The sequence below is a fragment of the Schistocerca cancellata genome, chromosome 8 (assembly GCF_023864275.1).
Source record: "Schistocerca cancellata isolate TAMUIC-IGC-003103 chromosome 8, iqSchCanc2.1, whole genome shotgun sequence".
In the NCBI taxonomy this organism is placed as follows: Eukaryota; Metazoa; Arthropoda; class Insecta; order Orthoptera; family Acrididae; genus Schistocerca; species Schistocerca cancellata.
Genome location: NC_064633.1, coordinates 554,886,900 through 554,914,611, shown reverse-complemented (window position 1 = coordinate 554,914,611; position 27,712 = coordinate 554,886,900). Strand labels below are relative to the sequence as shown.

Here is a 27,712-nt window from a genome sequence, read left to right as displayed (position 1 = left end):
TGATAAACGTAGTGCCTCTGTATTAATGACACTACCAACAAAAATTTTCTTACTGGCACATGGAACCAGTCAGCTCCCGGATATAGCACTTAGAACAGCGAGTAAACTGTTGACTTATCTATACGTTGCTAGATTGTTATGTGTCACGAAAGTTCTATTTTTACAGAATTCTGTTAGTGAAATTCTTCTGATAGCTAGAATAGTTTATTATCGTTGATGATTTACATTTAATGTTTAATCTTCGCTAGTCAGTGATGTGAGTCATAAATATTATAATTCTGTTATGATTGTATCTATTATTATCTTTTGTTTCAGTTAATGTGTGCTTTTTAGCCATTCTCGATTTCGAAAATTTCAATAACATTTTCTAGATAATTGTTATGTTTAAGATATTTTTTCATGGAGAATATCGTTCGGTAATTTCTTGTGTGCATGTATATTTCTAATTGTTCCAAGATCTACATAGCATCCATTTGATATTTTGTGTAGCACTTGCGTTGCCTTTTCGATGCATTGTGCTTCGGTTTTTCAGGTGTAGCCAAAATCTTGGACCGCTATTTCGCAACAGTATAACATAGTATGACAAACGCAAACTGAACATAATACATTCAACAGCTTAAATCTGTAATTACTAACACAAATGCAATAGCAATAAAATCGGATAAGGTTAGCAGTGTAGTTATTATAAATCATACTGAATATATTAATAAAATTATTTTTTTGGAAGACAACGTTACAGAAATGCCACACAACCCCATCAAGTATGCTTCACAAGCAAAGAAATGCATCAAAAATTATATTATAATACCAACAAACCAGGGAAAGGAAAGCTTCCACCATTATGTACCCACGTACTCCAAAATTGCACGCACAACCTTAGAGACACAAAGAATTAATTTCAAATCGCCCAATTCATGGTGTGTGTTCATGGTGTGGGTTCCTGTAGTCATGTCCTAGTTCATGAACCACGGGCAACGTATGAGTGGCCAAGTAAGTGGTCCCGACAGTCGGGATACCAGTTACTTTGGAATAAGGCTGGGCATCTCGGACATATTCTGAGTCGTGGTCACCTTTGTGCTCATACGGCAAAGACTACCAATTCCACCGGTTAGTCCCTCAGCCGTTAGGGGTAAAACCCAATGGGACTCGGGGAAAGTAAGGCTAGCAACCTGCTTCCCTGGTACTTTAAATATGATGCTGGCAACAATCAGAGAAAAATGCCTCGGACCTTTGGAGGTGACGGAGTCCCACCTCTAACTGACAATCCAGGGACTCCTAAGATACGACTTGGCAAACAAATGGTAATGAGATGGGGAGCTATTAATATCAATGGGGGCTACTCTGGGAAGAAGGTAGAGCTGGCAGAGGCTGCAAGTAAGATGGGGCTGGACGTTTTAGCTGTTAGTGACATTCGGGTAAGGGGTGAGAAAGAAGAGGAAGTGGGAGAATACAAGGTCTACCTGTCAGGAGTCAAAGCAGGAATAGCACAATGGGATGTAGGGTTTTACATCAGGAAAGAAATGGAACCCAGCGTAGTTGCAATAAGGTATGTAAACGAACGACTGATGTGGATAGATTTGACAGTGTCTAGCAAGAAAATTAGGATTGTGTCAGTATATTCGCATTGTGAAGGGACAGATCAAGATAAGATGGATAGTTTTTATGAGGCACTCAGTGATGTAGTTGTTAGAGTAAAGGACAAGGACAGTGTTCTGCTCATGGGTGATTTTAACGCCAGGATTGGAAATCGAACAGAAGGGTATGAAAAGGTTATGGGTAAATTTGGAGAGGATATGGAGGCCAACAGGAACGGGAAACAACTCTTGGATTTCTGTGCCAGTATGGGCTTAGTAATCACAAACTCCTTTTTTAAACATAAGAACATTCACCGGTATACTTGGGAAGGCAGGGGAACCAGATCTGTCATTGACTATATAATAACAGATCAGGAATTCAGGAAGGCTGTGAGGGACACACGTGTATTCAGAGGATTCTTTGATGACACTGATCATTATTTAATCTGCAGTGAAATTGGGATTGTGAGGCCGAAAGCGCAGGAGGTCATGTCCATATGTAGGAGGATAAGAGTGGAGAAACTTCAGGATAAGGAAATCAGGCACAAGTACATAACAGCGATCTCAGAAAGGTACCAGTTAGTTGAATGTAGTCAATTACAGTCATTGGAAAAGGAATGGACAAGGTACAGGGACACAGTACTAGAAGTGGCTAAAGAATGTCTTGGAACAGTAGTGTGTAAAAGTAGGATGAAGCAAACAGCTTGGTGGAATGATACAGTCAAGGCAGCCTGTAAAAGGAAAAAGAAGGCGTATCAAAAATGGCTACATACCAGAACCCAGGTAGACAGAGAAAGTTATGTTGAAGAAAGAAACAAAGCCAAACAGATAATTGCAGCATCCAAGAAGAAATCGTGGGAAGACTTTGGAAACAGGTTGGAGACTATGGGTCAAGCTGCTGGAAAACCATTCTGGAGTGTAATTAGCAGTCTTCGAAAGGGAGGTAAGAAGGAAATGACAAGTATTTTGGACAGGTCAGGAAAACTGCTGGTGAACCCTGTGGATGCCTTGGGCAGATGGAGGGAATATTTTGAAGAGTTGCTCAATGCAGGTGAAAATGCGATCAGTAATGTTTCAGATTTCGAGGTAGAATTGGATAGGAATGATGATGGAAATAGGATCACATTTGAGGAAGTGGAAAAAATGGTCAATAGATTGCAGTGCAATAAAGCGGCTGGGGTGGATGAAATTAAGTCGGAACTCATCAAATACAGTGGAATGTCAGGTCTTAAATGGCTACATAGGATAATTGAAATGGCCTGGGAGTCGGGACAGGTTCCATCAGACTGGACAAAAGCAGTAATCACACCAATCTTTAAACATGGAAACAGAAAAGATTGTAACAACTACAGAGGTATCTCTTTAATCAGCGTTGTGGGTAAAATCTTCTCAGGTATTGTTGAAAGGAAAGTGCGAGTATTAGTTGAGGACCAATTGGATGAAAATCAGTGTGGGTTTAGGCCTCTTAGAGGTTGTCAGGACCAGATCTTTAGCTTACGGCAAATAATGGAGAAGTGTTATGAGTGGAACAGGGAATTGTATCTATGCTTTATAGATCTAGAAAAGGCATATGACCGGGTTCCTAGGAGGAAGTTATTGTCTGTTCTACAAGATTATGGAATAGGAGGCAAACTTTTGCAAGCAATTAAAGGTCTTTACATGGATAGTCAGGCAGCAGTTAGTTGACGGTAAACTGAGTTCATGGTTCAGAGTAGTTTCAGGGGTAAGACAAGGCTGCAACCTGTCTCCACTGTTGTTCATATTATTTATGGATCATATGTTGAAAACAATAGACTGGCTGGGTGAGATTAAGATATGTGAACACAAAATAAGCAGCCTCGCATATGCGGATGACTTAGTTGTGATGGCAGATTCGATTGAAAGCTTGCAAAGTAATATTTCAGAGCTAGATCAGAAATGTAAGGACTATGGTATGAAGATAAGCATCTCCAAAACGAAAGTAATGTCAGTGGGAAAGAAATATAAACGGATTGAGTGCCAAATAGGAGGAACAAAGTTAGAACAGGTGGACGGTTTCAAGTACTTAGGATGCATGTTCTCACAGGATGGCAACATAGTGAAAGAACTGGAAGCGAGGTGTAGCAAAGCTAATGCAGTGAGCGCTCAGCTACGATCTACTCTCTTCTGCAAGAAGGAAGTCAGTACCAAGACTAAGTTATCTGTGCACCGTTCAATCTTTCGACCAACTTTGTTGTATGGGAGCGAAAGCTGGGTAGATTCAGGTTACCTTATCAACAAGGTTGAGGTTACGGATATGAAAGTAGCTAGGATGATTGCAGGTACTAGTAGATGGGAACAATGGCAGGAGGGTGTCCACAATGAGGAAATCAAAGAAAAACTGGGAAGAACTCTATAGATGTAGCAGTCAAGGCGGACAGGCTTAGATGGTGGGGTCATGTTACACGCATGGGAGAAGCAAGGTTACCCAAGAGACTCATGGATTCAGCAGTAGAGGGTAGGAGGAGTCGGGGCAGACCGAGGAGAAGGTACCTGGATTCGGTTAAGAATGATTTTGAAGTAACAGGTTTAACATCAGAAGAGGCACCAATGTTAGCACTGAATAGGGGATCATGGAGGAACTGTATAAGGGGGGCTATGCTCCAGACTGAACGCTGAAAGGCATAATCAGTCTTAAATGATGATGATGATGATGATGATGATGATGATGATGATGATGATGATGATGATGATGATCGCCCAATTATAAATTGTACTGACTGCCGAGCGTACCTTGTAAGTAAAAAAAAACCTAACACATTCCTTATCAAGCTATATGACTACAACAACAAGTATCCCATAAGGAACTCAAGAACATTAGCACATGGCATAAAAAATATACAAAGACCACAAAATCACAGATTTTTTTCCTTTCATATTACAAAGCTATATACAAACAAACCCGTACAGGAAAAAATAGAAATTATGAAAGGTAACCTTCGAAGACCTAGAAAAACTTCAATTGCAGGAACCTATGAAATCATAGCTCTGCTAAAACTAATTTGGAATGAAAATTATTTTGAATTTAATCACAAAATTTACACACAAGCTGATGCAGTGGCTATGGGAAACTGTGTTGCTGGTAAAGTTGCCCACAAATTTATCATCACACTGGAGGAATAATTTTTCGGCTCCCAAAGGCCATTATTCAACACAATTAGATATTACCATAAATATGAAGATGGCACGTAAGTGGTAATGAATGAAAATGATGAAGTCATCGAACCAGTTCATCAAGAACTCAACGAATTGCATAAAAAATAAAACTTAGGTTGGAAACAGAAACAAACAAACAAACAAATAAATCCATAAATTTTCACGATTTTAAAATGTGCAACAGTAACAACGATCATGCTTGCAAAATGAACTACCGCAAACAGCATAATTAATGGAAGTTCTTGTCAGGCGAATCGCAAAAGTATGACTACTTCAATTCAATGATGAATAGAATAATCAATTTGCCAGTCGAACATTAAGCAAAAAATGAGCTAACAATACTTCAACATACAGCTCAAGAAAAGGATTTCAATCCAAATTTAGTTCAAACTGTATGAACAACACATAAAAGCTAAAAGCCAAACCATACAAATGGACATAAGTTGTTGTTTTTCTTCAGTCCAGAGACTGGTTTGATATAGCTCTCCATGCTACTGCATCCTGTGCAAGCTTCATCTCCCAGTACCTACTGCAACTTACATCCTTCTGAAACTGTTTAGTGTATTCATCTCTTGGCCACCCTCTACGATTTTTACCCTCCACGCTACCCTCTAATACTAAATTCGTGATCCCTCGATGCCTCACAGTATGTCCTACCAACCGTTCCCTTCTTCTAGTCAAGTTGTGCCACAAATTTCTCTTCTCCCCAATTCTATTCAGTACCTCTTCATTAGTTACGTGATCTACCCATCTAAGCTTCAGCATTCTTCTGTAGCACCACATTTCGAAAGCTTCTATTCTCTTTTTATCTAAACTATTCGACATAAAAGTAACAAAAAAATCAAAATTAAAGGAAAAGTGACATACTTACCGACAATATACTTGGAACACGTAACGAATGAAATAAACTAATTCTTAAACATAACTACCATAAAACTAGCATTCTGAACAAAAACAATCTAAAAACGAATGTTCGATCTGGAAAAACCAAAATATCCGACTTTAGCAACGCAGTCACGTACATTTCGTGTGACGACTGCATTAAATCCTATTGCGGTCAAACTGGATGAAATTTTTGATTTAGATTCAAAAAACACGCAAGAAAGCGACAGCAGTGAATTAAGCTTTTACCTATACCCCAAAAAACCAAAACCACAAATCAGAATATATCGAAAACGCATTTCAAGCGGTACACAGAACGTAAAGACATGATACGAACATATTCGAAGAATTATAAATATATACGCACACACAGAATCATCCAAATGATATTTTTAATGAACCAACTAATCTTAAAGATAAAAATTAACTACAATATTTTACTAAAATTTTGGAAAAGAACGGATAAAAAGTAGGCAGTAAACAAAAACAAAAGGTAATCACAGATACAAATCATAACCACAGACATACAGTACTAAACTGGCAACATAGACGTACATTGTTAGACTGGAAATACCTTAGACTTTATCACTGGTGTCGCTGAAGCCAGCAATTTGCAATAGCAACCGAGCTTCTTGTTTGCAGACAAAATACTGGTAAGAAATGGGAATAAACTGATAAAACTACGTTACTCTTAGAGTTTTGACATAATGGTTCATATATGCGTCGCGTTTGGCGGTAATTTTTTGTACAGCAGACGGAAGATCAAAAGAAAGGAACATGTTTCAGAACAAACATAACTAGAAACATCTTACGCATTTTTGTTTTTGCGCTGTGTGTAAGCCTAAATAATGACACTAAACTTTGTTTTATCCGAAATACCGGCAGTATTTGAATAGTTTTTGTGGGAGTTCAACGATCTAGTATTAACAGACGTAGCTTAATGATGTGCTTTCATCCTATTTTGATCATCTTCTGCTTTTCTTGCTTTTCTTCGAATACTATACTCATTATGAAATTGCACCTATAAGTAGAACGTGCAATTTGTCGTCGACAAAGAGTGTCTTTCTTCATTTGAGTGTTCTTACGAAAAGTGCAGTCTGCTTAAAACATGTGTATACGTACTTGATGCGCTTCTCATAACTCAACTAGTACGCAAATATTTGCTCAGCTGCAGGAATTTCTTAAACCAATTCGTAAATCTTACAACGTTATTTCGTTTCAGAAAATCGTGTTGGTATAGCACACTTCCCGATGTCGCCATCTTTCCTCACCAAACGTCAAGCTTCAGTAAAAGCTACGTCTTTGACAGTCCAGTAATGTATGTATGTGATCATAACAGAGCTATAGCAATGAAACATATCATCACTGGCTAGCAAAGATTATACAGTAAAGGTAAAACATCAACGAGAATAAACAGTCATGCTAGGTGTCAAAATAACTTCACGAAGGAAATTCTATACAAATAGAATTTACCTGACTTTTAACAATCTAGGAACATCTAGACAATCGGTAGTTCATTGACTGGCGCAATATGGGCGCCTATTCCAACTAGACGTAAGTATATATGTAAAGTGACATTTACAACTGTTATAAATGAAAGAAGACTTACCAAATGGAACATCTAGAGATTTAATTGGGAATGGAGCTGTAGCTGAAACAAGTTTGTAGTAAAGAAGAAACAATACTTTGCATTTGACTTGGAATTATTCATTATAAAAGGTGATATTAGGAAACATACTACGCTGTGGGTCCAGCCGAAGAGAAAACCTGGAACGTTCTTAAAATAAATTACGTATTTTCTAATTTTTAGACTGATGAAGTGGAAAGAGGTGATGTAATTATGCGATATCAGAATACGTTCGGTGCTTTTGGGTACTAAGAAGTAATACGCAAAAAGAGACATTGGGTTTTGATTATTTTGACAAATGTCAGATTTGGCTCTTGCGACGAGACCATCAGACCTGTTAATCCCTGGTCTTGATTCAGGTATGTTGCAGAGGGATCTGTCGTGGGTGCCAGACTAGGCCCTTTCCTTGCGATGGCCGCTAGTTTTCGAGAAAGTCAATGTTGAAGTTATACGCCTACATTTTTACACCTTTAACGTTAATCATATTTCAACCAAACGAGCTTAACGCAGCGGTTAAGGTTCGCAGCTACCACGCTGACGGTACAGGTTCAAATCTTGCCTGTGTACTTCTGTTTTCAATTTCATCGAATAGAATATCTGTAAATACAGGGTATTTCAAAAGAGGACTTTCCAACTTCAGAAATTCATATAAATTTATCGCAAGGAGAGATAGAGCTGGACACATTGTTATTCTGTAGGGAGACACATCAAGGTTTATTACCTAAAACTAAAGATGTTGATGTGGCTTCCGTTGGTTATCCTGCACGCATCCAATCGGAAGTCAATTTCTTCCCAAACTGGCTGAGGCATTGTAAATGTACCACGCTCAGTGTCGGCCCTACGAAATCGATGAGGATGACCAAGAACAAAGTGTTTACTTCATGAAAGATGGCGCACCACCCCACTACCTGGCTGACGTCCGAGATTTTCTCAGTGACCTCTTTCCATATCAATGGGTTGGCCGTAATACGCAAACTGCATGGGCCCCACGATCCCCAGACCTGACACCATTCGATTTTTGTTTATGGGGTTTCATGAAGGATATCGTGTTTGTACCACCTGTGCCGGCTTCTCTACCAGATCTTAGAGCAAGAATTTACGCCGCCACGTTGACAACACGTTGTCTCACTCGCTCGACGACATCGTCAGATGTGCTTGGACAATCTAATTATTTGCTCTGAGTAACCGGAAGTCACCCGTTGGGATTTTTTGTGATCTATCAAAGGCTTTTGATTGTGTAAATCATGGAATACTTCTAGATAAGCTCAAGTACTGTGGTATAAATGGGACATTGCTCCAATGGTTTAAATCATACCTAACTGGAAGAGTGCAGAAAGTTGGAATAAGCAGTTCAGATAATATGCAAAAAACTGGTGATTTCTCAAACTGGGGAACAATCAAGAATGGGGTGCCGCAAGGTTCGGTCTTGGGTCTTCTGCTGTTCTTAATATATATTAAGGACTTGCCATTCTATATTCACGAAGATGCAAAGCTGGTACTTTTTGCCGATGATAAAAGTTTAGCTATCACACCCAACAGACAAGAATTAACTGGGGAAATTGTAAACAATGTTTTTCAGAAAATCATTAAGTGGTTCCCTGAAAATGGGCTCTCGTTAAACTTTGACAAAACACAGTATATACGGTTCCACACAGTAAATGGAATGACACCATTGATAAATATAGACTTCGATCAGAAATCGGTAGCTAATGTAGAATATTCAAAATTTCTAGGTGTATGCATTGATGAGGTGTTTAACTGGAAAAAAACACACTGAGGATCTGCTGAAACGTTTGAGTTCAGTTACTTACGCTATTAGGGTCATTGCAAATTTTGGCGATATACATCTGAGTAAACTAGCTTACCATGCCTATTTTCATTCTCTGCTTTCCTATGGCATCATATTCTGGGGTAACTGATCATTGAGTAAAAGACTGTTCATTGCACAAAAGGGTGTAATCAGAATAATTGCTGGAGCTCATCCAAGATCATCCTGCAGACACTTATTTAAAGTGTTAGAGATCTTCACTGTAGCCTCACAATATATATATTCACTTACGAAATTTGTTATTAACAATCAGAAAGAATTCAAAAGTAATAGCAGTGTACATGGGTACAACACTAGGAGAAAGGATGATCTTCACTACTCAAGGTTAAATCTAACTTTGGCTCAGAAGGGAGTAAATTATGCTGCCACGAAAGTCTTTGGTTACTTACCTAATAGCATCAAAAGTCTGACAGATAGCCATATAGCATTTAAAATGAAATTAAAAGAATTTCTTAATGGCAACTCCTCCTACTCATTAGATGAATTTTTGGATATAATAAGTGGGTAATTTCCCCAACCCCCACAAAAAAATTAAAAATATTAAGTGTCATGTAATATTTTGTTTAATGTAATATCTTGTATAGATACCTTTTATTAACCTGACATGTTCCACATCATTACGAAGTGTCGTATTCATGATCTATAACAAGTACTAATTTAATCTAATCTTCGCCATGTCTTACCGAGCACCCTGTTTCTACAAAACATTTATGCCACTTATAAATTGTTTGCCTACTAGAAGGATCTTCAGCGTACTTGGTACGGCAATTACGCTGAACTGTTGTCGCCGACTTCGATTCCTCAAACCAAACCACACAGCTAACACACTCTGGTCCAGTAAAGGCAGCCATCTTTAACGGAACTGCCACTACCGCACTTCGGCACTAGCAAACTTTGCGAGACAAAACTTGATGTATTTCCCTACAAATTGACACTAGTCACCTCTGTAGGTACTATAAATTAATTTATATGAATTTTCAAAGTTGTAAAGTCATTTTAAACACCTTGTAGTGTAAGTCATGCAAAATTATTCATAAATAGTCCATGCGGACGATTCGGGATCGATTCGCAGTGCTGCCAAGAATTCCTTCTTCGTGAGAGGATTGATATGTCGTGGACTCAGTCTCGTGACGCCGATTGAGGAGATACTTTAATGAGAAGTAGCTGTTCCAAAGTGTGGAAAGTCTGCAAAACGGTGAGGAGAGCGGGGAGTTGACCACATGCCCCTCCATACCGAATCCACGTGACGCCGCAAGGCAGAGGATGACATGGCGGCAGAGGATGACATGGCGGCAGGTCGACATTTTTTGGGCGTTCACATCCTGGACCAGGATCTCATTAGGTGCTTCAGGTGGTCGAATTATGTCGTAGAGATGTCACAAAGTGCTGGAACTTCCGTATGATACCAGAGGCTGCCACTGTCTCAGACTGTAGAACATTGGTAGCAATGTTGATTTTTCTAGACAGTGGGTGAGCTGATTTCTTCCTTGCTTTTCAGCATCAAGCATCCGTTTCAGTACACTGCTAAGGGTGTAGCTGCTGTCTCTGTTCAAGTTGTCATTACAGTTTCCTGATTTTTAGTAGCAGTGAGATCGCTGGTTGCTGCAGTTGCTTGTGAATGTAGGCCAAAGTAACAAATTTTCCCTGCGTACAGAGAAATGATAGACAACTTTGCGAGGTGCCGGGGCAAGCAGTGTATTTAACACTAAATTCATCTAGAATCTCCATATGTAAATGATGCTCTAAGGCCCCTCCCCCCCTATTCTAACTCCGACTTTTGCTGTTGCACATGGATTAAAAAATATACACGAACTGACTGTAATCAACCCTGAAAGTGGAGTAGAAAAGAGTTTGGCACCTGCAATAATTTAATTTGATAAATAAGTTAAATAAAGGAAGGTTTCATTAATGTAGTGAGAAATGATGGGTTGCTCTACCGATTAACAGAACGAAAGTTCTGTCCAAAATAACAATATGGTTTATTAAGACTAAACACAAAATAATAAACAAAAACACATGAAACATTTATAATACATCAAATTGGCTCAAATTGGATACTCAAACAAACGCTATGAAGGTGAAGTTGTCCCTAAACTAGATTGTGAGGTTTAAGACGAAGTGGTATGTGGAGCCAATTCCTTGCCACTCAAATCTTAAGAGAGACACACAGCTAACCCAACATTAATTGCTGCTACTCAAGACAGAACAAAGTTAGAAAAAGACGAACAGGCGCGCTCTGCTGAGCTCTGATTATCACCTAGGAAAATCCCTATCTGCCGGTGCTGCGGACATACATTACCAAACTGTCTTCTTAACTGCCAGAACACGATCTGGCGTACCGGAGGCGATGGCTGGTTGCTTCGACGTCCTCGACCGAAAGGCGAGAGCTGACTACCTAGAGCACCCATACAGCCCGAACACACTACATTCCCGCCCCCACGACAGTGGCCGTGGTTAAACGTTCCAATCAGCAACTCGAAAACCGGCGGAAAATTCCACTCTATTGCCGGAGCACTACCATTCCACCAATGGAGATTCTTGGCGCCAATTTCTGCGCTGATTTTGCTACGTCACGGAGCTATGCCCTGAGCAAGCCAATCACAGTTACTATTTTGCAGAAAGCGCGGGAATTTTCCCGCCGCAACTGCCTGGGTACACAAGTCATTCCCACGCCTCGCTGGTAGCCCGCCAGAAAGTGTTTTCGCTAAGTTTCTGCGAAGTAACGGAACCTCTAGCCCAGCCGCTACTTCAGACCCCTCCGGGCGTTCTTTCGACAATGTCGGCGTCTGCAAAGCATTCACTCGACTTCCTCACACCCGTCGGCTTAACGCTTTCCAGATCAGCAGAGCCCGCCTGTCACCGGACCACCCGGGTGACGAGAGACGCTGCGTGGGAAGTCCGCGTGTGAAGGAATAGCGACTTTTCACTGCATGCAATTAGAGGGGAAAATCGTAAGATAGAAATATGAGAGGGGGCTCATGCCACCTCAAGTTTTCCAATTGGTGTTGCCACAAAATCACTTCTTCTTCCTCCTCTTCTTCTTCTATTCAGACAGGAGAAAACCACGAAACACCAATTTACCCGAGGCGACATGTAACATGCAAAATTTTAGAGCATTAAGATGGAAATAAGCTGTGTGCATTCAGTCCTACGTGTAAGAGCACCTACGTGATTATAGCGAGCTCAGCGAATATTACAGGGCGGTTAAGCAGTTACCTGCTGTTAGGTGGTGGTGGTGGTGGTGGTGGTGGTGGTGGTGGTGGTGGTGGTGGTGGTGGTGGTGGTGGTGGTGGTGGTGGTTAATTTCCTTGTTGAGCAGCAGTATCATGCTACTACTTTCACGGCAGGAATTCTGGATTCAGACCTTCAACTTCGAAACGATCACACTGCTCGTAGTGCAGCCACAGGCCTTTTTCTCGAAAATATGGAATACAATGTGGCAAGACTGAAACTGTTCTCATGTGAAACTCGGAGGATTTTCGCAAAATACAAGGAATTGTTTTCACCAACACCACATTGCGTATTGTTCCACATATATTTCGACTTTCATTTTTACCTCATGAGCGGTTTAAAGACCACACATCTCATCCTCAATCGCGCATTACTACATGTTGAAGACACGATGAAAAGATAAAGCTTGATGATGTAATAGCAGACATACCATCTTCATACCGCCCATGCAATACTATAGTTGTAATCCAAGTATCTGTCGGAGAAGACTTACTATATTCGTCAAATATGCAAGAGTTTACTACCAGTGCTGCGTTAAGTGTACATGGACTGCGTGGAAAAAAAAAAAAACAGGAAGAGTGCTCCACTGTTATTTATACACTATTTTATAAACAATAAATTTGATTTAATACTACTTCTTAATAGTAAACAGTAAGAATTTAGATTCTCTCGAACGTGAAAAAATAGATATTGCTTATTACCTGCACGGTAAGCAATGAATCATTACTCAAGATAAGTACTTGGTTGGTCTTTCGGTATCTTGAGTTCCGAAACGTTTTCTGTTTCACGCTGCAAGGACAATTGCTCAAGTTCACCCTTGGGTAAAGAAAGTGGCGGGCTGCTGTTGACTAACAGGAAACTGGAGAAGTGAAATTTTTTCCACAAAAGACATTTCTCATAAAAGCTTGTGCAGACTATATTTTAATGTCATTAGATTCTCTGCGATGTAAAATTGGAGTAAATCATGAACAGGATTAACCCGTCCGTCAACTGTATAGGAGGATAAAACTGATACATAGGCCCTTTTAATCGCAGACTACATGGTGAGTTTTCTTTCGTGTCATGGTCTCTGCGTGAGCTATTCTTGAAAAGTTGAATATTCCCCGCTTGGTAAATATTCTTCAAATTTTCTAAGTAGATACCGATTTGAGATTGTTGATTTATCTTAGACTATCACAGAACATGCGGGCGACTGTTCACATTGCACGTATCTGTATACGCCGAACATTCCCTGGTTTCTCGGATCTGCATTGATTTACACACACTTAAAGTGTATTCCATTACGAGGCACACAAGTGTTTTACAAGCTGTTTTGTAGGCAAACGCCAGTTTTCCAATATTCTACTAACCTTGATCCTTCTCCGCACCTAGTGGACTCGCAGGTATTTGTATGAGATGTCTGATACCAGTTGATTCATTAATCCTTTGATTAAAGGTTACAATTTTTTAAGTTTTGAATATGTTCAGCTTTAAAATTTTGCTTATGATGAGCTAGAAACCGGCCTTTGCACCAGATTATTTCGTACAAACATGACTGGATATTACAAAAAAGAAATAAAGTGTCAGGTAACACTTCCTCATAGATAACGGCGCCAAATCTGAGATTACAGCTTGTTCTCATTTGTACGTTGCTGCCAGCTCGTCCGTTCCACTCCGGGGCTGCGGCCACACTTGTAATAGACGTCCTCATTTCAGACAGGGAATACTATCATCACCATTAATTAAGAGAGTAGCATTCGTCATGGGAGATCTAAGAAACTATTACTTCAGAATTAGCTAACTGCAGGTGCTTCCATGGAAAAGTCCCAGAACAAATCCCACTTATAAATGGTAATAACGACCACATAGTAGTACGAACAGAAAGCTGCTGAAACCAGTCATGAACAATGAAATGACAAGTTCCGACTGGACTGTATATCCCAGTGATAGGTCCAACTCCTGTGGAGGAGGAGTGATTATAACTGTAAATAACACGATAATACCCAATGAGGCTAGTACAGATTCCGAATGCGCAATAATTTTGGGTGAAGATAACTATTAAAGGTGGAGTAAACATGGATATCGATTGCTTTTATAGACCGACTGCCTCAGAAGCAGTAGTGGCGGAAAATTTAGGAAAAACTTAAGATTTTGAGTAAGCTTCCTGGATATAATATTAGAAGCATATTTCAACTTACGAGCTATGGACAGGAATGTTATAATCATTGGGGGTGGGGGACAGTGAATCATGTGAAATATTTCTCAATGCCTTATCCGAAAATTATCTTGAACAGCTAATCAGAGAACCGAATCGTGAAGGCAACACCTTAGATCTGCTGGTAACCAGCAAGTCCGAATGAAAACTGCTATAAATAGGAATGTAAATAAATAGGAAGATATTTCTGGATAGCTAGTGCCAGAAACAATGAATTTCAGTTTACCTGAGCGGTCAACATGAAACATTCATCTTCAGGACTGTACGTTGAGCGTAAACAAACTTCAAAAAAATTACACACTGCGTCTTACAAATACATATTCGGAGAAAAAATTGTGGGAGATGGCAAAGCCGCACCGTGGTTCGACAACCGTGTTTGAAAGCTGCTCAGAGTGTCGTAACCTCACAAACAAACTAAACGAAATCAAAAGTAGCGTAAGGAGAGCCGTGCGTCAAACACTAGACGAATTCTAAAGTAAAATTGTCCAACGATCTAACAGAAAACCCTAAAAAGTTTTGGCCTTAAGCTAAATCAGTAAATGGCCGAAGGCCATGTGTCCATACTCTCTGTGACCGTACTGACGTCGAAACTAAGGATGACAGAGAGAAGGAAGAGGTATTAAATGCATTTTTTACATAAGTTTAACTAGGGATTATCGTATCGTGGCACATACATCGAAGTGACATATATCGAAATAAATGATCACAGCGTAGAAAATCAGCTGAAATGGCTGAAAAGGGGAAAAGCCACTGTATATTACGGGACACCATTGCTATTCTACATAGAATATGCGAAAGAATTCGCTTCCCTTCCAACAGCAGTGTAACGCAGGTCACTGGAGGAGCGAAACGTTCCTAGTGGTAGGGAAAAGGAGCAGGTCATTACCGTTTTCAAGAAGAGTAGCCGAACATACGCAAAAAACTATAGGTCTGTATCAGTGACGTCGGTATTTTGTAGAATTGTGGAACATGTTTTCCCCTCGCGTATTATGACTTTTTCCGGAGACAGAAAAATCCCCTCCGTAGAAATCCAGAGGATTCCAAGCGCTTCGTTCGTCCATGAGACCCAGAAAGCATTATACATCGTCACCTAGATTGACGCCATGTTCCTTGACTTTCGGTAGGCGTTCCACAAATTTCCGCACTGCCTTCTAATGAATAAAATACTGTACTGAATGTCAAATAAGCTGTGTGGTTGGATTGAAATGTTTCTAGCAAACAAAACACTGTATGCCATTCTTAATGAAGAGAAATATCACGATGTAAAAGTAAATTCCGTCTCACTCCAAGGAAGTGTACTAGGACCATTGATTTTCACAATATGTATATAAATGACGTTTTGGAAAGAGTGAGAAGTTTCATGATTTTTTTCGTGATAATGTGAGGCACACAGTGATAAAATGGCTTGGAGTATACGTATGGAGTGATTCAAAGTTGAAAGAGCTCAAGAAACCAATCGCAGGAAAGGCAGATGCCAGAGATACATTGGAAGACTCTAGATGAAAAGATGACACCTGTGCACGATAAAATGTTTTTGTATTGTCTGAATCTACAACAGCATGAGAGTTAAAACTGTCTGTTACCCTAATGCGATAATAAGTAGCTAGAATAACAGGTAGATCATTTGGCGTTGTCGTCCCCCAACCTATAATTACGTGTAATCTCTGTCTGCCTATTGTGTATGTGATTGCGACATGCAGTTACGGTGGGTAGAGATGTGATCTTATTGATTTAAGTGAAGAGAGAATGAAACAGACATGTCGAAACCTGGGCCCATCACCTACCTTACTCGTCTGTAATACCGTACAGGGTCCATCTGCTTAACCTCTTCTGTCTGGCAGATACATCGTAGTTAAGAGTCTACCATGGTCCCGCTCGATGTGATGCCATAGAGTAATTCAGATACTGATGCAGAACACTAGTAAAAATTCCGGGAATTCTTTACACCAGCTCAGCGTCTCTACTTGCTAGCAAAACACTGACAATTTAAATTTGTTAAATATTGAAGATTGGAGTTACTCAGCTTTAGGACGAGCTCTATTTATTCACTTTCATAATTTCACCTGTTATCACAGAAGCTAACACAGGTCGTATGGCTCATATCTCCATAGATAATGTAAAACGTGTGTACATACATAGGTTGGATAAAAATAGTGGCAACACAGCCATAACATGATGTGCAGCACATGGCATGCCCGCTGTCTGTAGCTGATAGGTCAGTTGAAGTAGTGTAGATAGCGGCGATGGCTGTTTTTGATACAGTTGCAGTGTGTGCTATGTGAAAGTGCGGAAGGCCACTATGTTTAGGAAACACGATCAATGTGCGTGGATCCAGAGTGAAGTGGCACGTGGTTGGGGCGCATGACAATGTTTCTTTTGGGCTCTGCATACTTCATGATAACAGCCGATGCCCCACGGGGAACCCCGTGCAAGAGCTTCCGCGTACATGGCGATAGGAGGTACTTGAACATCCACCCTATTCATCTGATATGAATTAGTGCGATTAAGAACTGTTCGTCAAAGTGAAGGAACCCCTACATGGCGTTACAACAAAACAGAAGACATCATCCCTGCCATAGAGCGGTCCTTGAGTGCCATCGAGAGAGATGGATGCGCTGACTGTGTAAAACAGCTTCCATGTTTGTGGGGAAAGGTGATAGAGATACAGGGCAACTACATTGAGGGTATGTAATACGGTGAAAGTCTGTCAGTAAAGTCTGATACGAATTATAACAGTGTTGCCACGACTTCTTATCCAGCCCATGTACGTTATTTATTCCTGGTACTGATAAACATTAAGAAATAAATACTTAAAAATTCTAATCGTACGAAATACTAATGGTTCAATTGGCTCTGAGCACTATGGGACTTAACATCTGAGGTCATCAGTCCCCTAGAACTACTTAAACATAACTAACGTAAAGACATCACACACATCCATGCCCGAGGCAGGATTCGAACCTGCGACCGTAGCAGTCGCGCGGTTCCAGACTGAAGCGCCTAGAACCACTCGGCCACAAAGGACGGCACAAAATACACTCCTGGAAATTGAAATAAGAACACCGTGAATTCATTGTCCCAGGAAGGGGAAACTTTATTGACACATTCCTGGGGTCAGATACATCACATGATCACACTGACAGAACCACAGGCACATAGACACAGGCAACAGAGCATGCACAATGTCGGCACTAGTACAGTGTATATCCACCTTTCGCAGCAATGCAGGCTGCTATTCTCCCATGGAGACGATCGTAGAGATGCTGGATGTAGTCCTGTGGAACGGCTTGCCATGCCATTTCCACCTGGCGCCTCAGTTGGACCAGCGTTCGTGCTGGACGTGCAGACCGCGTGAGACGACGCTTCATCCAGTCCCAAACATGCTCAATGGGGGACAGATCCGGAGATCTTGCTGGCCAGGGTAGTTGACTTACACCTTCTAGAGCACGTTGGGTGGCACGGGATACATGCGGACGTGCATTGTCCTGTTGGAACAGCAAGTTCCCTTGCCGGTCTAGGAATGGTAGAACGATGGGTTCGATGACGGTTTGGATGTACCGTGCACTATTCACTGTCCCCTCGACGATCACCAGTGGTGTACGGCCAGTGTAGGAGATCGCTCCCCACACCATGAGGCCGGGTGTTGGCCCTGTGTGCCTCGGTCGTATGCAGTCCTGATCGTGGCGCTCACCTGCACGGCTCCAAACACGCATACGACCATCATTGGCACCAAGGCAGAAGCGACTCTCATCGCTGAAGACGACACGTCTCCATTCGTCCCTCCATTCACGCCTGTCGCGACACCACTGGAGGCGGGCTGCACGATGTTGGGGCGTGAGCGGAAGACGGCCTAACGGTGTGCGGGACCGTAGCCCAGCTTCATGGAGACGGTTGCGAATGGTCCTCGCCGATACCCCAGGAGCAACAGTGTCCCTAATTTGCTGGGAAGTGGCGGTGCGGTCCCCTACGGCACTGCGTAGAATCCTACGGTCTTGGCGTGCATCCGTGCGTCGCTGCGGTCCGGTCCCAGGTCGACGGGCACGTGCACCTTCCGCCGACCACTGGCGACAACATCGATGTACTGTGGAGACCTCACGCCCCACGTGTTGAGCAATTCGGCGGTACGTCCACCCGGCCTCCCGCATGCCCACTATACGCCCTCGCTCAAAGTCCGTCAACTGCACATACGGTTCACGTCGACGCTGTCGCGGCATGCTACCAGTGTTAAAGACTGCGATGGAGCTCCGTATGCCACGGCAAACTGGCTGACACTGACGGCGGCGGTGCACAAATGCTGCGCAGCTAGCGCCATTCGACGGCCAACACCGCGGTTCCTGGTGTGTCCGCTGTGCCGTGCGTGTGATCATTGCTTGTACAGCCCTCTCGCAGTGTCCGGAGCAAGTATGGTGGGTCTGACACACCGGTGTCAATGTGTTCTTTTTTCCATTTCCAGGAGTGTACTACAATACCAGTACAACTAATAGTTACTATTAAAATCAGTCTTGATCACAAATTTATTTATTGTGGTAACCGGTTTCGACCACGCCTGAGGTCATCTTCAGACTAAAATGCTGTATGAGCAGGAGCCTCCTCTTGGTGGTAAATCACCTTCGAGCAGTGATTAACCACCAGGAGGCGGCTCCTGCTCATACAGCATTTTGGTCTGAATAGGACCACAGGCGTCGTCGAAACCGGTTACCAGAATAAATAAATTTGTGATCAAGACTCATTATAATAGTAACTATTAGCAATAATATTGATCACTGTCTGCTCCCACGATGTATTCAAAAGTAACTAATGCTACTACTTTCTGATATTACAAACTTACTATAAACGTCCAACCACTTACCCAGCTATTAATATTACCGTTGTTGAGGAGTTACAGGTCACTGTGAAGGTGACAGCGATCCAGTGTTCTGAAAGTTTTATAAATGTCACAACAGTCAGTGATAGCAAATATTTGTTTCTTCAATTAACAGTTCGATAGCTTTGATCATCTTCAGATTGATATACATACAGAAGTATGTATATGTTATACAAATGTACTTAATTCTAGCCTATACACTGTAATAAGCAGTATCATAATATACAAAGACCGTAAAGTTAGAAAAAATACTTGTCTTGTCTTCATAAAGTTAGCAAAGAAAGAGATTAAAAAATGTATCTATAATTGGTATTTTGAGTTGAAGTCAAGTCTTAGAAGGAAGCACTTGAGAATTCACGACATCAAAAATACAGCCTCAGTATGCCAATATCGATAATTTTTTAGAGGTGCATACGGGGCCTGAAGATAGCATATTGAATTGCCAAAACTCGTAGCAAAAATAAAATAACTTTTTAACTTGTACTGCTGTTTGTTAAATATTTGCTTGTTAAATATTTGACGAGCCGCTGGCCCACGTACACAATGTATCAACAGAGACAGTTGGTATTGTCACATGAAATCATGATAAGATAGTGACCTTACATCTCCCGTTAACTCGTGTCGTTGCTTGTATGCCGTGCTTACAACACCGGTGCAATCAGGTGACGGGGCGTGGTCGCTAGATGCCGTTGGCCAAACACAGTTCGCAACGGCGCGAAGCTAAAAATGTAATCGTTGACTACGTACGCATACAACTAAACATAATACATAAATTGCAATTAGGTTAGGTTAGTAGTGTTTAACGTCCCGTCAACAACGAGGTCATTAGAGACGGAGCGCAAGCTCGGGTTAGGGAAGGATGAGGAAGGAAATTGGCCGTGCCCTTTCAAAGGAACCATTCCGGCATTCGCCTGAAACGATTTAGGGAAATCACGGAAAACCTAAATCAGGATGGCTGGAGACGGGATTGAGCCGTCGTCCTCCCGAATGCGAGTCCAGTGTGCTAACCACTGCGCCACCTCGCTCGGTAAAATTGCAATTAAAATGGAGCTAGAGTTATAACAGGAGTCAAATGGAGATACCAGTTTAAATTCTGGAATGTAGCTGCAAATAAATGTGTGTGCTGTTCGCAATACAGTTACGTTATTCAGCACCTTGTCAAACGATAAAAAAAGTCTCGGGCTTAGCGAGCATGCCAGAACCAGATACGGCTAACAGCTGGCGGCATGGAGTCGAGAGACAATGAAAATGGGGAACCGAAGGATAAAACTAGTAAAAAAAATAGTAAACGCTCCTAGGCTAAACAAAAGTATGTTCATGAACTACCTTAAATATTATAAAAGGTAATGCCTACAAGTAGTCCATAACTTGTCCAATAAACAAAATAGCGATTTGATACGTTGCTTTCAACATCTAGCGACCACGACAGTCAGCTGTTTGCACCGCTGTTGTAGGCGCAGAACCCAAGCGACGACCTGACATTACGGGACGTGTGTGATTACTATTTTATCATTATTTTAATTCATGTGACAATATCATTTATGGATACATATTTCAATAGCTTTGTCTGTTGACTTCATGAGCACAGTGTAAGTAGGCTGTTTAGGTTTTCTTATTGGTAACGCCACGTAGCGCTCCGTATGAAAACTCACTGGCTGTGCTGTGTGCAGTCTGTGACTAGTTTGCATTGTTGTCTGCCATTGTAGTGTTGGGCAGCTGGATGTGAACAGCGCGTAGCGTTGCGCAGTTGGTGGTGAGCCGCCAGCAGTGGTGGATGTGAGGAGAGAGATGCCGGAGTTTTGAAATTTGTAATACTGGATATCATGAACTGTTATATACATTATGACCTTTGAACACTATTGAGGTAAATAAATTGTTTGTTCTCTATTATAATCTTTCATTTGCTAACTATGCCTGTCAGTAGTTAGTGCCTTTAGTAGTTTGAATCTTTTATTTAGCTGGCAGTAGTGGCGCTCGCTGTATTACAGTAGTTCGAGTAACGAAGATTTTTGTGAGGTAAGTGATTTGTGATTGGTATAGGTTAATGTTAGTCAGGGCCATTCTTTTGTAGGGATTTTTGAAAGTCAGATTGCGTTGCGCTAAAAATATTGTGTGTCGGTTTAAGCACAGTCATGTATAATTGTTCAAAGGGGACGTTTCAACAGTTAGGTTTTCCTAACTTTGTAATGTGTGTGTGTATTATGACACTGCTTATTCAAGTTGATAGCCCCTCATTAGGTACAATTTTATAACACATGCACACTTCCGTATTTAGATAATCTGAAAATAACTAAAACTATCTAAATTGATAATTGAATAAGCAAATATTTGCGGTCAGTGACCATTATGCCATTAACAAAAACTACTGTTGGTACTAAATTTCTTGTTCTGTTTGTTCGTTTATTGAATTTCCGGACTACTTCTGGACTGTCGTGCTTAGTGACTTTGGATGAAACCTTAAAGATGCCCATTTACCAGTAAAAAAAGTGCTGCACCTATCATAACTTAGAGTTCTTGACTTTCGCGAGGCGTTCGATACAGTTCCCCACAGTCGTTTAATGAACAAAGTAAGAGCATATGGACTATCAGACCAAATGTGTGATTGGATTGAGGAGTTCCTAGATAACAGAACGCAGCATGTCATTCTCAATGGAGAGGAGTCTTCCGAAGTGAGAGTGATTTCGGGTGTGCCGCAGGGGAGTGTCGTAGGACCGTTGCTATTCACAATATACATAAATGACCTTGTGGATAACATCGGAAGTTCACTGAGGCTTTTTGCAGATGATGCTGTGGTATATCGAGAGTTGTAACAATGGAAAATTGTGCTGAAAAGCAGGAGGATCTACAACGAATTGACGCATGGTGCAGGGAATGGAAATTGAATCTTAACGTAGACAAGTGTAATGTGCTTCGAATACATAGAAAGAAAGATCTTTTATCATTTAGCTACAATATAGCAGGTCAGCAACTGGAAGCAATTAATTCCGTAAATTATCTGGGAGTAGGTATTAGGAGTGATTTAAAATGGAATGATCATATAAAGTTGATCGTCGGTAAAGCAGATGCCAGACTGAGCTTCATTGGAAGAATCCTAAGGAAATGCAATCCGAAAACAAAGGAAGTAGGTTACAGTACACTTGTTCGCTCACTGCTTGAATATTGCTCACCAGTGTGGGATCCGTACCAGATAGGGTTGATAGATAGAAAAGATCCAACGGAGAACAGCGCGCTTCATTACAGGATCATTTAGTAATCGCAAAAGCGTCAAGGAGATGATAGATAACTCCAGTGGAAGAATCTCCATGAGAGACGCTCAGTAGCTCGGTACAGGGTTTTGTTGAAGTTTCGAGAACATACCTTCACCGAGGAGTCAAGCAGTATATTGCTCACTCCTACGTATATCTCGCGAAGAGTCCATGAGGATAAAATCAGAGAAATTAGAGCCCACACAGAGGCATACCGACAATCTTTCTTTCCACGAACAGTACGAGACTGGAACAGAAGGGTGAACCGATAGAGGTACTCAAAGTACCCTCCGTCCCACACCGTCAGATGGCTTGCGGAGTATGGATGTAGATGCAGAGTGAGGAGGCAACGTGGGTTTACACATGCCTGTCGCTGATATTTGTGGGGGTTGGAATGGGAAAGTGATGACATGTAATTATAGCTCTGGAACACTTGTAGCTATTTCAGGCAAATTTGATAAGAATGTGACTTACTGCCCGAAAATACGCTACAGAATTAAGACAGTCGTGACCTTGAGGGAGTGGGGTACCAAACGTGACATTTTAGTGTGGCTTTGGGAATTGTGGAGAAATTTCATCCATATTTGCTTTATATGTGGTTTACTAAACACGAAAAATTTGGGGTAAGACAACGTTAGCGCCTCTAACTGTAGGGATGTGGGTGGCACGGTGGTGAAAAGTCCGCTTGACACTAGAGCACCTGGAGCAAGTTCAGAAAACTTCATTTTCACGAAAATAAAAATCATTCGTCAGCTGAAAAAAAAATCCCTTTACCGTTTCCAACGGGTTAGTCTGTCATCAGACATCTGATAGACGCTTCCGAAGATGACAGTTTAATCTGTTAAAGCCAGTAAAGTGGAATTAAAATTTTTTGTGCAGCTGACGACTGATCTTTATTTTGATGAAAAGAATATGCAACGAAGTTGCGGAACAACTACTTTGAGCTAAATCAACAATCCGTGTACAAAACCCGACCTATTTTCTGGAAAAAACACTGGCGTCAGGGTCAAGCCATCCCTAGCACAGCTGGGAGTGGAGCTCGAATAGACGTTATTCTAGTATGTTAAAATTTTCGGAAACTATGTGAATGGGTCATTTTGATATTGCTAGACTAATTGATGACAGATCCAGTAGCCCAATGGCAAGTGGCCCATAAGGATGAGTGTGGGGGTGGAGTGGTGTGGGATAGGCAGAGATGACACGCTAAGGATATATGTCAAATAATTTGAACCAACCTTGTGCCAGAGAGACTCTAGAACCTGGTAACTTGGCCTTTTGTGGGCAGTGTTGTACAGATTAAGCTATCAAAGTGCGACTCACAACTCGCCTTCACGGCTCTACTTCCGCCAGTGCCTCATCTCCTATTTTACAATCTTGACAGAAATTCTCCAGTATGCCTTGTGGGCTAGCGCTGCTGGAAGAAAGGATACTGCGGAGATAATGGTAAACCAGAGTCTCGAGGATTGTTTCCAGAATGAATTTTCGCTCTGCAGATGAATGTGTGTTAATCTGGAAACTCCGTGGTAGATCAAAACTGCTGGGAACCTCCACAGCGAATATCTCACATGTAGTGTCTAGGCTACTACGAAGTCTAGACTTCACCACCTTTGATATTCAGTTGGGGGGTGGCGGCTCATAAATGATATCGTTCTACAAAACCGCTACAATACCACTAACGACGCGAAAGACACTGGGTGTTAAGCTTTCACACAAATACCCCAGCAAGGCTCCGAAAAACGTTGCATGGAACCTACGAACGTATTATCCTTTGCTGTGAGAATGACAGTGCACAGACATTCTTTGGATGTTTCGTATATCAAGTAAATCCTCTGAGGAACTGTTGTTAATGTTATTTAAGTTTAGGAGTTTATGTTGGTAATTACACTCCTGGAAATTGAAATAAGAACACCGTGAATTCATTGTCCCAGGAAGGGGAAACTTTGACACATTCCTGGGGTCAGATAAATCACATGATCACACTGACAGAACCACAGGCACATAGACACAGGCAACAGAGCATGCACAATGTCGGCACTAGTACAGCGTATATCCACCTTTCGCAGCAATGCAGGCTGCTATTCTCCCATGGAGACGATCGTAGAGATGCTGGATGTAGTCCTGTGGAATGGCTTGCCATGCCATTTCCACCTGGCGCCTCAGTTGGACCAGCGTTCGTGCTGGACGTGCAGACCGCGTGAGACGACGCTTCATCCAGTCCCAAACATGCTCAATGGGGGACAGATCCGGAGATCTTGCTGGCCAGGGTAGTTGACTTACACCTTCTAGAGCACGTTGGGTGGCACGGGATACATGCGGACGTGCATTGTCCTGTTGGAACAGCAAGTTCCCTTGCCGGTCTAGGAATGGTAGAACGATGGGTTCGATGACGGTTTGGATGTACCGTGCACTATTCAGTGTCCCCTCGACGATCACCAGTGGTGTACGGCCAGTGTAGGAGATCGCTCCCCACACCATGATGCCGGGTGTTGGTCCTGTGTGCCTCGGTCGTATGCAGTCCTGATTGTGGCGCTCACCTGCACGGCGCCAAACACGCATACCACCATCATTGGCACCAAGGCAGAAGCGACTCTCATCGCTGAAGACGACACGTCTCCATTCGTCCCTCCATTCACGCCTGTCGCGACACCACTGGAGGCGGGCTGCACGATGTTGGGGCGTGAGCGGAAGACGGCCTAACGGTGTGCGGGACCGTAGCCCAGCTTCATGGAGACGGTTGCGAATGGTCCTCGCCGATACCCCAGGAGCAACAGTGTCCCTAATTTGCTGGGAAGTGGCGGTGCGGTCCCCTACGGCACTGCGTAGGATCCTACGGTCTTGGCGTGCATCCGTGCGTCGCTGCGGTCCGGTCCCAGGTCGACGGGCACGTGCACCTTCCGCCGATCACTGGCGACAACATCGATGTACTGTGGAGACCTCACGCCCCACGTGTTGAGCAATTCGGCGGTACGTCCACCCGGCCTCCCGCATGCCCACTATACGCCCTCGCTCAAAGTCCGTCAACTGCACATACGGTTCACGTCCACGCTGTCGCGGCATGCTACCAGTGTTGTGATGGAGCTCCGTATGCCACGGCAAACTGGCTGACACTGACGGCGGCGGTGCACAAATGCTGCGCAGCTAGCGCCATTCGACGGCCAACACCGCGGTTCCTGGTGTGTCCGCTGTGCCGTGCGTGTGATCATTGCTTGTACAGCCCTCTCGCAGTGTCCGGAGCAAGTATGGTGGGTCTGACACACCGGTGTCAATGTGTTCTCTTTTCCGTTTCCAGGAGTGTATATGCGGGAGGTGTGTCTTTGTGACCGTGATGTAGAGGGAAAATTCATTCGGGAATTTCTTCCAAACTTGGTACACATATCACTTACTCTATGGTAGCATCCTGAGGATTGGTCTGACTCACCCCCCGTGTGAGCAAATAGCTAATGGGTTATTGTCTGACTGGTGACAGTTCCGATGATACGAGGGTCACTCCAAAAGAAATGCACTCTTTTTTTTTTAAATCCATCTTTTATTCTACATGTTTGAAAGTTTTACAGTGTGTAGATACATCTTTTAGGAACAATATTTTCATTTCTCCACATAATTTCCATCCCTCTCAACTGCTTTACGCCATCTTGGAACCAGCGCCTGTATACCCGCACTGTAAAATTCTGGACCAGCCTGTTGGAACCACTGTTTGGCAGCGTGCACAAGGGAGTCATCTTCAAACCGTGTTCCACGACGAGAGTCTTTCAGTTTCCCAAAGAGATGAGTCACGTGGTGCCAGGTCAGGACTGTAAGGCGGGTGTTTCAGTGTTGTCCATCCGAGTTTTGTGATCGCTTCCATGGTTTTTTTGACTGATATGCGGCCATGCATTGTCGTGCAACAGCAAAAATCCTACTTTTGCCGATGTGGTCGAACACGACTCAGTCGAGCTTGAAGTTTTTTCAGTGTCGTCACATATGCATCAGTATTTGTGGTGGTTCCACTTGGCATGGTGTCCATAAGCAAGAGTCCTTCAGAATCGAAAAACACGGTAGCTGTAACTTTTCCAGCAGAAGGTGTGTTTTGAATTTTTTTTCCTTGGGTGAATTTGCATGATGCCACTCCATTGATTGTCTCTTCGTCTCTGGTGAAAAATGATGGAGCCATGTTTCATCACCTGTCACAATTCTTCTAAGAAATTCATCTCCACCATTCTCTTACTGTTCCAAAAGTTCGCTGCATACCGTTTTTCTTGTTTCTTTGTGAGCCACTGTCAACATCCTGAGAACCTACCTGGCACAAACCTTTCTTAACGCCATCACTTTCAGTATTCTACAAATACTTCCTGCCCCTATCCCGACGTAGCGTGACAATTCGTGATGCGTGTCAGCAGTCACCAATTCGTTAACTCTCTGCACATTGTCTGGAGCCTGCCGCTGCGAGGACAATCCTCAATATCGCCGTGCCCGCTTTCATCACGTAACCTGCTTGCCCACTGACTAACTGTACTGCGATCGACAGCAGCATCTCCATACACCTTTTTCAATCTCTTGTGGATGTTTCCCACTGTCTCGTTTTCACAGCACAGGAATTCTTTGACAGCACGTTGCTTCTGACGAACGTAAAGTGTAGCAGCCATCTTGAAGACATGCTGTGATGGCGCCACTCTCGGGAACAGGTTGAACTAAATTTGAAAACAAGCGGGAAGGGTGTATCTACACACTGTAAAACTTTCACACGTGCAGAATGAAAACTGTATTTTTACAAAATAGTGTGCATTTCTTTTGGAGTGACCCTCTTATTACACCACCTACTCGTTGGGTAGGGGTGGGAATCTGGTGACATAAAACTACTTACAATGAAATGAACACCCTTAGCTGCTTACAGGCGTTGACATACGTCAAGAGGGACAGACGAAATCGTGTGCCCCGACCGGGACTCGAACCCGGGATATCCTGCTTACATGGCAGACGCTCTATCCATCTGAGCCACCGAGGACACAGTACATAGCGCGACTGCAGGGATTTATCTCTGGCACGCCTCCCGCGAAACCCACATTCTCAACGTATTGTCCCGCACTACATTCGTAGTGCCCCCGCCCATTATACTC

The 27,712-nt window shown here is 42.5% G+C and overlaps 1 protein-coding gene and 1 non-coding gene across 2 annotated transcripts in view; one reads left to right on the top strand and one right to left on the bottom strand.

Moving 5' to 3' along the window:
- The window catches only part of LOC126094598 (beta-1,3-galactosyltransferase 1-like), a 38,555-nt gene that overhangs the window by 7,816 nt on the left and 3,027 nt on the right, over positions 1 to 27,712 (top strand). The gene's annotated exons all lie outside the window — the stretch shown is intronic.
- Positions 27,527 to 27,600, bottom strand: Trnat-ugu (transfer RNA threonine (anticodon UGU)). The gene has a single exon. It is a non-coding gene; the product is annotated as a tRNA-Thr (tRNA).